Here is a 14,730-nt window from a genome sequence, read left to right as displayed (position 1 = left end):
GGAAGATTACCTGGCTCCCCCATCTGCCACCACTGCAGCCTGTGCAGCAACGGCGGCACAGCCAGGTAAGTGGGGGAGGGGGGAGGGGCCTTACCTGGCGCTGCTGTCTGCCGCCGCCACGTTCTGTGCGGCGGCGGACAGCAGAGCTACAGTCTGTGCGGCAGCAGACAGCGGAGCCAGGTAAGGGGGAGGGGGCTTATTTGTCCCCCATTTTGTCCCCCCTTCTCCACTTACCTGCCTCTACTGTCCACCAAGGAGGCAAGTAAGTGGGGAAGGGGGGCAAAATGAGGTCTGAATCTCGATCAGGACCTCTGGATCTCACTCCGGATCTGGTTCCGGATCAGATCGGTGGAGGTTTGGATCGACCCGAACCGGTTCGGGATCCGAAGCAGTTCAGAGTGTGTGTGTGTGCACAGACCTAATAGGCAGCCTGTGCAAGTGGGCAGAATCAGTCTTATAGGGAAGGTGTCACTTTCGCTTTGCCTTTCCATTGTGACCCCCCCCCCAAGCTCCCTTCTCCTGTCAGAAAGTCACCACACAGCTCGTTCTCCAGATTTTTTATTTAAAACTTAATGACTCCCACATAGGGGATCAAGCATCAAGCAACAACATTTGTATTACAGCTGTATTATTTAATCCCCATTAGTTAAAAAACAAAATTTAAAAAATCCCAGCCAGGCTACCGGCCAGTAGCAGAGGAAAATAAGTGGTGACAGGTGAAAGACAAATACACTCCCATTTGTTCCTCCAGCCACATCAAAGCCTGAGGCCCTTGCTGCGTAATTTACACCTAATGAAACCCCAGTGTCAGATGAAATTATTTAGCCAAATGCTCTGTGTTCTGAAGAATAGGCTCAGATTCTTTTAAAGGTACAGGGCTCTTCCTGACAATTACTCTCCCTTGTGTAATTAAACCACAAACTGAACAGGGTGAATGTTTTATTCTTAGATGGGGTCTTAACGTATTTTTTCTCAAATCACCTTGGCCTGCTAGTTGAAGGGCATCATTTGCCTTTTAGTTTAACGAGGGCAACGACTTTCCGAGACAGTCTAACATGTGAGGAGCTACAACACCCACATTTCAGGGCAAAACGCTTGGCCCAAGTTAAAGGATTGCTACACGGCGTTCCAAAGGAGGTAGAGCAAAATAAACTTTCCTGCTTGCAAATTCGTATTGACCCACTGGGCTCCAAGAGAAACACATTTTCTTTCAATGTCAATTAAAATTTCCTGTAAAGATAACAGAGTGAGATGCCTGTGGTTTTGTTTTTTCCCCACATGACTTAAGGTCAGAGGAGTGAGTTAGGTGGAGACAAATTGAATATAAATGGTGCAATCACTCTTTAAAAAACCCAGATGGGTTGTTCGGGACAGAGGAAACTCTTTGTCAATAGCTGGTTGTTGAAGTATCCGTCAACTCCTTTGCTATAACTTTGCTTCTCTCAATTGTTTCTGGGTCATTCAACACTATAAGCACATTGGTATTATGCATACTCATTTAACTGTCATGGCTTCCCTTCCCAAAGAATCCTGGGAATTGTTACAATTTCTAGAGGTGGCAAAGGTGCTGAGACTGAAGAGCTTCAATAGCTAAGGATCCTTAAAGGAGGGAATGACACTGTGCCTTTTGTGAGGGCAAATTTCAAATTTGTAGGAAGTTTCATTTATGCTTAGGTTTCCTTGTGAGGAATGAACAGTGGGAAAGGTTTATAGCCATCATACCCTGATTGAGGGCATCCTGTCAAGATCTGGCCACTGGTGAAAAATGTTGGTGGACTAGATGGACCTTTGGTCTGATCCAGAAGAGGTCTTGTGTTCTTACCCAGTCTTAGTTGAAAAGGAGCAAAGGTTTCTGATAGAAGGAACTCTATTCTTTTAGTATGGGTCAAATCTATTGATTCCTATAACCTGATATAGAAATTACATTTAGGACTTGGTAGAGAACCTAAGAAGTGCCCTGCTGGATCGGACCAAGGGTCCATCTAGTCCAGCACTCTGTTCACACAGTGGCCAACCAGCCATCAGCCAGGGACCAACAAGGCTGGACATGGTGCAACAGAAGAGCATAAAAAGAAACATAAAGATACAGTATGTGTTCCCTTGTACAACAATTCTGGGAAATGAAGGTAATTATGAAGGGTGGCCACTCCTATGCACCCTGCTCTGACTTTGTACTCATGAAAACGTTCTGTAAATGCTGTGCAGGACATCACAGAATGGATGGATTCCTGCATTGAGCAGGGGGTTGGACTTGATGACCTTGTAGGCTCCTTCCAACTCTGCTATTCTATGATTCTATGATTCATCTTATTTGGGGGAAGGGATTGCTTGGCAGCTGTACAAGTGTAGGATTACAATGATACTCCATTCATGTGGTGAGATCCATGTGTAGGGCTGGGACTTTGGGCAGAACATGCATAGCCCGGTCTACATATTCCATACAATGAGGTGTTAGAAACTTGAGATGGTACAGTAGAATGGACAACTTCTGGCTGGAAGCTTCTGGCTGGAGCTTCTGGAGCCCCACCCAGGACTCAGCTGCAGTTAATCAGAGGCTTCTAGAAGTTGTCCTCCTTATGAGGAGGACTCTTTTTACAAGGAGACTTCTGTAAATGGGCAGTCCTTCGAACAGGTTTTGTTCTGGCCTGCCTCTTGAGATGCTGTCACTCTCAGTTGTTCAGTGGTCACTCAGCCTCTGTCTCAGAGGCAGAGTTGGCCTTCTCTTGTGGAGACCCATAGCCAACTCTCCTGAGGGCTCAGGTTCCTTCTGGTCCTAGTCTCCTGGCATGGGCTGTTCTTCAGTATTATTTGTCTCTGAGGTTTCCTCTAGAAGGGATGTGACCCAACCAGTGAGATGTTTCAGGGAAGCCCACACACAATCAGAACAGTCTTCTTCTGTTCTTGTTCCCAGCAGCTGGCATTCAGTAGTATAGTGGCTCAGAACCTCAAATATAGCCATCATAACTAGTAGCCATATATAAATGTCTCCTCCATAATGTTTAAATACCATCCCCTTGAAGACATCTAAGCTAGAGGTCTGCACCATGTCTTCTCCCAGCAATTAACATAGGCCATAGCTAGACCTAAGGTTTATCCCTGGATCATCCAGGGGTCAAACCTGTTCATCTAGGTGACACACAGGGGATCCAGTGCTCAGGCAGGGGCGAACCCTGGATGAGCCCAGGATAAACCTCAGGTCTAGCTGTGGCCATAATGGCACTCCTGTTGATTTAAATGGGTTTTGTGTAGGAGAATTCACCAGTAGACTGTGTCCACTGGCCACATGGCTCTGTCTCTGCTGCTTTGCCATGCCTCATGACAGGGCCACCACTGTTGACACATTATTGTTATACAAGTGTTCATAAGGCTGATTAAAACCATACCCAAAATAGCTGATATACTTGCAAAGAGATGAATTAACCCACCGACAATCTGGCTGCTAACAGAGGATTTTAAGCTACTCAGGCTAAGAGGCTAAAAACCTCCATGGGAGGCAGATTATTTGCAAATCAAATTACATTGACAGCATTGCTTTACTGAAAATGTGCATTTTTCCCTCCCCTTCCCCCATTCCCTTCCCTCTGGATATCTGCTTGCCAAAATTCTTCAGAAACAAGCAAAATAATGGTGCTTTGCATTGTAATACGTGGGCACATCTAAACGGGCTCTTTAAATTGGCTTACCTCCTCATTTCCCCATTGTTCAACACATGACACAGCCGCAAAGTCACTGCAGTGCCGATGTATAGCCCCCCCAAAGTGCATATTTGTATCTTCAATTATACAACGACTTTTCCAAAACCTTCATGTTTACCCTGCTTTATCCCTTATGTGTCGCTAAGGGTGCGTGTGTAAATTTGGGTTTTGTGGGCGCAGCTTTGAGGGCAGGACAAAATGATGTCACGTCCTGCCCATTTCCTGCCACACCTCTCACTTCCCATACCGCTCTCATGCCTGCCCATTTCTGCAAGCGAGATTGTACTTATGGGCACCAATTTCAATGGAAATAAAAGGGGGTTAGGTCAGCGGAGCAGACCTCCTTTGTATTGTATGGGTAGACGGGACTTCACATCACGTAAAGTCCATTTAAAGAGAGAGCACTGGGCACTCAATTGTATACATGATGCTGCACAGATTGGTAGACTGGGCCATAGATGGGTAGACCGAGCTGCCCTTTCACGGAAGAAATGAAGGAGGTAGACTGCACACTCGATTGTATACACGATGCTGCACAGATCAGTAGACGGGGCCATGGATGGGTAGACCGGACCACCATTTCACGGAAGAATTGAAGAGAAATGAATCAGTAGATGGGAGCGATCATCATTTTGGGTACCAAGGTGTGCGCATCCTGCAGGTATTTACCTGCATAGATGCAAAGGATCGCGAGACCATGGTTTAGATTTGGCCATCACGGGCGTACCTTCCCCAACATCATGGGCGGAACTTTGACATCACCATTTCATTTTATCTTCCTTAGTTCTTTAATATAAGTAAATCTTGGTATGTAGATTTTAAATTATATGTTTAGCCATCCGGGCGTGCAGTCTTCTGTATGTGCAGATATGCAGAGGTGCGCATAAAGAATGATACTTCTTCTTTTTTCTTTTTTCTTTTTGAAAAGGTTCCCGCCGACGTGGAAGAACCTTGCTCCACAAGGGCTCATGTCACAGGATTCCCCCCACTTTAAATTGAAGGGATAATGCACTGTATTGGCTAAAGTATGATAACGCAGGAGGAGAATCAGAATCATAGAATAGCAGAGTTGGAAGGAGCCTACAAGGCCATCGAGTCCAACCCCCTGCTCAATGCAGGAATCTACCTTAAAGCATCCCTGACAGATGGTTGTCCAGCTGTCTCTGGAAGGCCTCTAGGGTGGGAGAGCCCACAACCTCCCTAGGTAACTGATTCCATTGTCGTACTGCTCTAACAGTCAGGAAGTTTTTCCTGATGTCCAGCTGGAATCTGGCTTCCTTTATCTTGAGCCCGTTATTCCGTGTCCTGCACTCTGGGAGGATCGAGAAGAGATCCTGGCCCTCCTCTGTGTAACAACCTTTTTAAGTATTTGAAGAGTGCTATCATGTCTCCCCTCAATCTTCTCTTCTCAAATCACCGAAAAAGCAGTTTAAATAAAATGAGGCGCAATCCTGGCGTCTTATAGATGACCACCTCAACAGGTCCCTTTACAGTCTTGCAGCACATCCACAGAACATGTAAGGCAAAAGAGCAAGCCAAACAAAACACCCCAAATACATCTCTTTTCAGATCTGAGAGATGTCGCGGAATTGAGGTTCTAAATTAAGAAACAGCCACCCTCCATGTTTCCTGGCATAACTGCCTGTTAAAAATAAGTGTTTGTAAAAAATACAACCAATAACCTAATTATGGAGGAATCCACAGTCTGTGCAAGTAAGAAAGACTATCGTCTGGCTGGAGATAAACACATGTTGAGGTTGATGAATGAAAGCTGTGTAGCAGCAATTGAAACCGAGAACAAGGTCAATTTTGGTTTCTCTTTTGAAAACCCCCCAAACTATTTTGCAGTTCTCTGGTTTCCCCGAAGAACCCAAAAAATGTAAACCTCATTCATTCGAACATAGGAAAATAAATATTTCTCTTTCTGTCCACTCACTGTCTTTAGACGGTGGGATAAATACATCCTGACCCATTTTGTAGACGTCATTGGATCGGCCACAAGGAGATTGGCCTGAGGCATGCTGCAAATATTCAGTTTTTGACCTGAAAAAGTTGTAAATTTCTCGTGTAATTTTCATGTAGGGACTATTTGTTCTAAATACACAGACACACACCGCATACAAAAGCTATAAAGATACTATAGCGGATAATTTCCTTTTCTTTGTTTGCTAAAGTGTTCCCTACTTTGCCCCCTGAGAATGAGCAGGTCCAGGGCGTTCTTGTCAATAGGAGTGTAGGCTCTCAGCAGGTGCCCAATCATGCTGACCCTTGATGCCAGCCCTGATCTCAGCAACTGGTTGCACTGTTGATCTGATCTTACCATCCTAACATTCAAACAAAATCTATCTTCTAGTCACTTAAGCTCATTAAGTTAACTAAGCCCGTTGGTACTGTCTTCTGGAGCTGCAGAGAAGAAGTTTTTGCCCTCTGAAACGTGTTCAGAGGAGGGCAACTAGGATGATCAGGGGTCTGGAAACAAAGCCCTATGAAGAGAGACTGAAACAACTGGGCATGTTTAGCCTGCAGAAAAGAAGATTGAGGGGAGCCATGAGAGCACTCTTCAAATACTTGAAAGGTTGTCACACAGAGGAGGGCCAGAATCTCTTCTCAATCCTCCCAGAGTGCAGGACATGGAATAATGGACTCAAGTTACAGGAAGTCAAATTCCGGCTGGACATCAGGAAAAAGATTCCTGAGTTTTAGAGCAGTATGACAATGGAACCAGTTACCTAGGGAGGTGGTGGGCTCCCCCACACTAGAGGCCTTCAAGAGGCAGCTGGACAACTGTTAGGTATGCTTTAGGGTGGATTCCTGCACTGAGCGGGGTGTTGGGCTCGATGGCCTTATAAGCCCCTTCCAACTCTACTATTCTATGGCCATAGCTAGACCTAAGGTTTATCCCTGGATCATCCAGGGTTCGCCCCTGCCTGAGCACTGGATCCCCTGTGTGTCACCTAGATGAACAGGTTTGACCCCTGGATAATCCAGGGATAAACCTTAGGTCTAGCTATGGCCACAGATTCTTCTACGTGTCAGCCATTCATGTCTTTGAAGAGTGCTATCATATCTATGTTCAGTCTTATGAGATCCATGCTAAATGTTCCCAGTTCATTCATTCTTTTCTCATTGGACTTGTTCAATGGCCATGTGGATGGAGATAACAGGGTTGTGACTGCTGTCTTCACTTCTTATGTGTTGAAGCAGCCTTCCCCAACCTAGTACTTTCCTGATATTTTGGACTACAACAACCATCATACCTGTCTGTGCTGGCTGTGGAAGATGGAACTTATAGTCCAAAACATCAGGCATGCACCACATTGGAAGGGCTGTATGAAATGGACCCATATGGATGGAGGCTGTTTATGTACACTTGAATACCAGGGGGATTAAAGTGTCAGGCTAGGGTTAGTAAGATCCAGGTTCAAACAGTCACTATCTTTCAGCCTAATGTAGCAGGGTTGTTGGGAGCATAAAATGTGTTGGTGTTGTATGTGTGGGACATCATATACTCTGCCCTGAGTTCCTTCAAGGAAGGTTGTGATATAAAAGTAGTAGTAGTAGTAGTAGTAATGTTCTGGAAAAATGCAAATCATGGATAGGCAACCTCTGGCTTGCAGACCATATCTGGACCACTTGGCCTCCCCATCTGGCCCATCAAGGGCTTGGAGGTGGCCCCTCTCCCTCCCCAAGCCACACCCCTTAGAGACAGGTATCCATTTTGTTTTTGTGAATGGAGAAAGAGGCTGTCTGGAAATGGAGGAAGAGACCCAGTTTCTCTTCTTCTTTCAACACCAGATTACTGGAATGTCTCTCTGTGTACAGAGAAAGGTATTGCGGCATTTTTCCAATGCAGTTATTGTGGGGTGTATGTGGGAGAGATTGTGTGTTACAGGTTTTTACTGCCCCCCCTTCCCCCAAATAATGATGCCTGGGCTGTGGTGGGGGGAAAAAATGGAGTAAAGACTTGTGCAATGACTGTGAACTTCTGTGCTTTTCAGGTTCACAGGCCACAGTTCTTCAAGGAAAAAAAGAGAGAGAAAACTCCTAAGTTATCCTCTCAGAATAAAAATGCACCTGATAGCCACTTCATTCTCCACTCTTCACTGAATCCGAGAATGACAGAAATAGTGTTGACGTTTTCTGCCAGGCATAAGAGAAGAAGCAGATTGTGTCTCTCAGTGAAAGACACTTTATTTTGCTTAAGAAAAGACAAAACTCTGAAACACATCAAATAAATCATACAATGCAAACATTTTTTTTAAAAAAAAATGGAGGCAAGAGTTTTGCATATGAATATTAAATGACAACTGCAGAGTGTCTCCAGAAATAATATAATTCAAGGAGTTATGACAACCAAGCTTTCTCAAACCTAAAAATTAATGTTTTAATCTTTTGTAAACTGCCTAGAGAGCTTCAGCTATGGGGTGGTATAGAAATAATGATAATAATAATAATAATAATAATAATAATAATAATAATAATAATAATAATAATAATAATATAAGAAACAGCCATCAAAATTGTAGTATTTATATGACACACACTCTCTCTTTCAAAAAACTGATTGTTCAGCTGCCTGAAGTTAGGGTTTGCAATAGAATTTCCAAATATGAGTGTTTGGGCCAGGCTCAGAAATTTGTGCAATTTATGGAACTTGAAGGAAAAACAAATGTGCAAAAAAACTCCCTAGAGTTCAGGAAAAAGCCCACAGCTCAGCTCACAAATGCAAATTGAGTCATACACAGCAGCAGAACTTCGCTGGGTGAAAAAAGAACCAGATTTCTCAGAAACGGACATCCCTACCATGAATTCCCTGGGACAACAACTGCCATTCTGAGGGAATGCTCCACAGTGCAATATGCTGTCTGAGGTCCTCATCAAGCTCTATCTGGCGTACTGTGCAAATATTCCTGAGTACTCATATTGTAAGCCAATTCCCCTGGGCTTTTAGACTAGCCAAGACACTGGGTCTGTCCAGTTCTTGGAACGAGGATCTCCTGAGCATGTTCAAGGTCTCTTGGGCATCTATCATGCATTTTGCCGGGAGTTCCATGATGGAAAGAAGGCAGGATTGAATACTCTATGGTGTATTCAATCTATGGAGAAAGTAGAGTTGCATATGTGGCCAAAATGCCCAACCCACAAACAATAGAGAACCAGTGTGGAGTAGTGGCTAGAGTGTTGGACTGGGAGTCGGGAGATCCTGGTTCTAGTGCCCACTCGGCCATGGAAACCCACTGGGTGACTTTGGGCCAGTCACAGACTCTCAGCCCAACCTACCTCACAGAGTTGTTGTTGTGAGGATAAAATAGAGAGGAGGAGGAGGATTATTAATGCTACCTTTGGTTCCTTGGAGGAAAAAAGGCATGACATAAATACAAAAATAATTAAATAAATAAAATAACTACAGGCTTGAGGGACCCCCAGGATTTTCAAAAGTACAAAGATCTGTCTGACTTGTATCAATGTAACAAATAAATAATACACACCATTTGCCTAATATGGATGATGAGCTTTTAAGTTAATGGGTTGCATCTTTTTATAAAGTACCCCTCCCCAAAGCCTAATAGACTAATGCTTTAAAAATGTAAATAACTTAAAAAAAATGATGCATGTTTGAATTTAATTTCTACAAAGGGCTCCTTTGCATGCTTCTTCACTGTGATATGGCTAAAGGTCTTTTTTTTTTTTAAAGGAACTAAAATAATCATATCATTAGACAGTGACTCAAGGGAATGAAGGAGACAATACCAGCTGGGATCATTATGTTGTTGTTGCCTCTTAATCATACTCCTGTTGCAGTTGTCTCTGCAGGGTGACCTAGTTTAAGTAGTTTTCCAAGCTTAATGGCACTGCCTTTTTAAAGAGCACATAGGAATGAAAGTAAACATATAAAAGACTTTCTGTTGTGCAGGCGTTTACTGACTTGGTCAGGGCTGAATCATAGAATCATAGAATAGCAGAGTTGGAAGGGGCCTACAAGGCCATCGAGTCCAACCCCCTGCTCAATGCAGGAATCCACCCTAAAGCATCCCCAACAGATCTTGTCCAGTTGCCTCTTGAAGGCCTCTAGTGTGGGAGAGCCCACAACCTCCCTAGGTAATCCTCTTTCTAGTTTAGTTTCTCTCTGTGTGTGGGGAATCTAGGATCTCCATGAAAAATGATCTACACCCCACTTACTAAGAACCTTCCAGACTAATGGCATCAAGTAGTACTCTTGTTGGTACATCTTGCTAGTCTTGGCGGGCTGCAGGCATGCTGGCAGTTGTAGGACTTTTTCTGTCTAAACATGTATAAGAAAGCACCCTTAAGCTCCACGGGGAAACCCTGAGCATTATAACTCTGGGGTGGGGGGAATGATTTGCATCACAGAAAGGAATATAGTCTGACCTGTTCTGTGAGAACTTCCTAAATGTCCATCAAGCCCATCATTATCTGTGCTGACTGACAGTTGCTCTCCAGCCGTCCCCATCCCATGCTACCTGATCCTTTTAAATGGAGATACCAAGGACTTGAACCGCTATGGAGTGAGATTGGGGTGTAGCATAATGAGCTGCTTGGGACTACATGCATTCAGAGTTGAGAGCCCTTTTAAAGTATTGGGTCTTTGCTAGACCTACCGTTAAATCCGCGACGGAGGAGGGGAGAGCCTGCGATGCAACTATCGTGGGCTGTCACGGTAGTCCAGATGTCACGCACGAAAAGCTCAAGAAGAGAGCCGTCGCATCCACCATTTTTAAAGTTTCTTAAAGGGGCAAAAGACTGTGGGAAAAATCAGGGCCAAAGGTTAGGCTAATATCACGGGGCCAGGCAGGGTTGATCCCTCCCTGAGCCCAGGATCCCTGTGAGTCATCTGGACGCACAGGGGCGATCCCGGGAATCAGCCCGGGATATAGCCTGGTCTAGCAAAGGCCTTGGTCTCCAAAACACTTTGTTCTGAGGGGTCCTTCCTCAGAGTGAGGCACTGGCAGGAAGGAGGTCCTGGAGACTGCCCGTGTCATGTGCCTTTCCCCTCTGACTTCTTCTTTTAAAACAACAACAACAACAACACCAAAATTTCTGATTGGCAGCTGGGATCATTTCAAAGCAAGTAACAGCCTCTAGCTGCTCCCTCCTTCTTTCCCCACGAATGGCTCTGGGTCACACGTGGGGCTCAGAGACATTACTTGGAATGAAGAGGGCAGGTGGCTGCAGGCTGATGCTTTCACCTGCAGCCCACCCATTTTGTGATGGTGCCCGGGACTGTTTCTCAAATTACCAACTGTGCCAACGGGCCCCCAAAAGGTTGCCAATTCTTAATTTAGATGGTCTGATTTGGTATAAAGCAGCTACATTTGTAAACTAGGAGCACCCATGGCTCAGGGGGTAGAAAGCAGGCTTGCAGGCGGAAGGCCTCAATTTCAGTCCCTGGCACTCCATCATTGGGGAATAAACAGCCTTGTTTGGACTCACAGGAGTTTTGTAGTACACCCAACTCATCTAGCTTTTGTGAGCCAAGCCACATGATCCTCTGAATTCTGGAAACCTTATCATCATCATCATCATCATCATCATCATCATCATCATCATCATTGTCGTCATCTTAGCTGTAATTTGCAAAATTGCAGCCATAATTTACATGAATTTAAAAACAACAAAAATCCCCCAACTGGCCTGGCTCTCTGCAAGGTGAGTCGGGCCACCTAGCCGAAGATGGGATGGAGTCCACAGGGCTGAGTTGATGAAAGCTCATCAAGCTTCACCCTAAACTAGATTCCTTCAACATCATCTCCAGGTAGAGCTAAGAAAGACTCCTTTCCAAAGCCTTGGAGAGAGAGAGAGAGAGAGAGAGAGAGAGAGAGAGAGAGAGAGAGAGAGAGAGACTGTTAATCAGGAGAGAAACTACAGAGCCAGATAGAAATATGACCTAGCTTATGATAAGAACTTTTATGTATTCATATAAAGCACTGCACTGGGTCCTTCCCCCACCCCCCGCCCGCCAAACCTCCCTGTGAAACCAATTTTGGCTTCTTCCAGTTTGCTAACATGAAAGTATCTTCTAACTTTATCTCAGGCTACCACATCCTTCCACCGACATTTGCCAAAAGAAGGTCAAGCTACTATTTTGGTTTTACATTCCCGCCGGCAGCCACAGAAGCAGAGTTCCTCATAGTTCATAATTCAGAACTCAAATTTCACGAGACGACATCAGAGACGTCACTTTAAACCACACTAATTCCTTCACAGTTTAACATGAGTGGGTGACAGTGCAATCTGAGCTGAGGGTGGGGAGGGAGAAGAAGAAGATAAAGGGGAGAGAGAGAGAGAGAGAGAGAGAGAGAGAGAGAGAGAGAGAGAGAGAGAGAGAGAAGCTTTCTAATTTCAGTAAGTGTACCATAAGCCAATTTGGCAGACCTTCACTTGGATCAGACAAGCGTCTGCTCTGTGCAAGCTGAAGGCACAGTGATAATTATTGTTGGTGATATTGTATCAGTTCTAGTGACACTGCGGTTTATAAATATGTACCCAAAGTAAGGATCTCTCTTTCAATGACAGGGACTTGGCACTGCTGCAGGAAGTTTGTGGAAGCCCTATGGATTTCAATATGGCAATAGATTCATGCCAGGGATTGCTGCCACTACGCTGGGAAGTAATTCATTAGCCACTGCGCATGTTCAGTGCTGTGCCAGAAACGTCTTCCACATTTTTTCAACCATTCTCATTCCATTTTAAAGAAGAGAGATCGCTTTTGAAAAGAAATTCAAAAAACAAACAAACTTAACATATGTTGTTAAACACTGTTAAATGCCTGGGAGAAGAGAAAAGTCTTGACATGGCACCGAAAAGATAACAATGTTGGCGCCAGGTGAGCCTCATGGGGGAGATCATTCCAAAATTGGGGGGCCACCACTGAAAAGGCCCTCTCCCTGGTTGCCATCCTCCGAGCTTCCATTGGAGTAGGCACTCAGAGGAGGACCTTAGATGTTGAGCGCAGTATACGGGTAGGTTCACGTTGGGAGAGGCGTTCTGTCATGTATGGTGGTCCCAAGCCATGTAGGGCTTTAAAGGTTAAAACCAGCACCTTGAAGTGGGCTCGGAAATGTATAGGCAGCCAATGCAAGTGGGCCAGAATCGGTCTTATATGTTCAAACCTTCTGGCTCCAGTTATCAATCTGGCTGCTGCATTTTGCACAAGCTGCAGCTTCAGAACTGTCTTCAAAGGCAGCACCACATAGAGCACATTGCAGTAATCTAATTTGGAGGTTACCAGAGCATGGATGACTGAAGCTAGGTTATCCCTGTCCAGATAGGGGCATAGCTGGGTCACCAACCGAAGTTGGTAGAAGGCACTCCGTGCCACCGAGGCCACCAAGGCCTCAAGTGACACAGTGGTTCTAGGAGAACCCCCAAGCTATGAACCTGCTCCTTCAGGGGGAGTTCAACCCCATCCAGAACAGGTTTAACACCCTCCATCCAGGTGGGTAACCTCCCTCCTCCCCCATGCCCTCAAATGACACTGAGTTTGGGCCCGGTGAAGGTTGAAAAATGGTGGTCAGGCTGCCAACGCATTTTCTGCTGTCGCTACTTGCAGTGGTAGTACAAAAAAAAGAAAACCTTGAGGAAAAAAGAAAGAGGTGGAGCTTGTTGGACTCCATTGTGGGGAGAGATGGTGTCGCCTCTAACTTGCAGAAATGTTCCCTTACAGCTGCTGTTGTGTGCAACATTAGATATATGAATATCTAGAGCTGCACATTTCTCCTTTGTGTGCATTGTTTGACTGATGTACGCATTCCCCCCCCCCACAAGCAATTTCACTAATGGAATGCATTTTGAATGTTATTTTTTCATGAATATATGCATTTTTGTATGCATTTTTGTTGATTGGAGGACTCTATTCCAAAATCAGGAAATTGCAGATTTCAAAGGATAACCAATTTAGCTTGCGTTGCAGTTTGAAAGTGTTGAAATTAAGTAAGGTGGCGTTAAAATGAGAAATGAAGGATTTTCTTCCCCCATCCATACCCTATACATGAGAATTTGTTCTGGTCTTTTCCTTTTTTAATGTCTTCTTCGTTAAATGTAACACCCCCCCCAAAAAATTGTTTTTGTGTGTCACATGAACATTAGCAGAGATAAACTGTTCGCTGAGTGTAATGATGAATGATTGAACAGTGCAGTTGTTGCAGAAATAAAGTCATGCCGCGAAGAGAGATCTGAAGATTATATCTAACACCAGGGGATGGCTTATTAATCACACTTCTGGAGGAATTTGTGAGTAAATCAATCCGCCTTATTAATGATATTTCAACTTTGCTCTGTGAGATGTCTTTTATACATCCAGAAGGGCAATTATCTGTTTAGGCCAAGAAACAATATTAGTTACAACCAGGGTGGAAATCTTTGATCTACATAGCTTAAATAAAGAGAAAGAGGGGGGAAAGAATAAGAAAGTATGAAATGCATTTGAAAGGCTTTGAATAAACATGACAGCACTTAGGAAAGGCTTAATTGTAAATTTTTGTTCTCTTCTCTCTGGAAATCACACAGTGTGTGTTTTCAAGTATTAATTATGGTCCTGTTTGCATAGTCAAATAGTGATAATATAACAGTTCAAGGGATATATATATATATATATATATATTCCAGGTCTGGAGGAATTCTTGTAGTACATGAAGTAGTTAAGATATTCTGGAATGCTTTATTAATTTAGGAGTCCTTCAAAGAGAGCTCTTAAATTCTTGATCGCCAGTAGAAGAGAAAGGCAGACAATAATTTAAAATGAAATATTTTCCAGGTTCAAGGCATCCATTCCCCCCCCCCTTTTTATTATTTTTTTACTTGTCTGTCATCTACAGCTCCAGTGAAGTTTAAAAGTGAGACAGGGGGAAAAAAGACTCTACATAGATCCAAATGGAAATCTATATGTAAGCCTGCAAAGGAGTTTTGTTAACTGTCTTAGCACAGATATTTTAATTGCTTTAGTATGGACAGCGCAAAAGTTTAAAATTAAGACATTGGTGGACCCAGTTGTTGAACAAGGTTGTATGACGCACGC

This window comes from Elgaria multicarinata, chromosome 14 (genome assembly GCF_023053635.1).
Source record: "Elgaria multicarinata webbii isolate HBS135686 ecotype San Diego chromosome 14, rElgMul1.1.pri, whole genome shotgun sequence".
Taxonomy (NCBI): Eukaryota; Metazoa; Chordata; class Lepidosauria; order Squamata; family Anguidae; genus Elgaria; species Elgaria multicarinata.
This window is presented reverse-complemented; position numbering follows the sequence as displayed.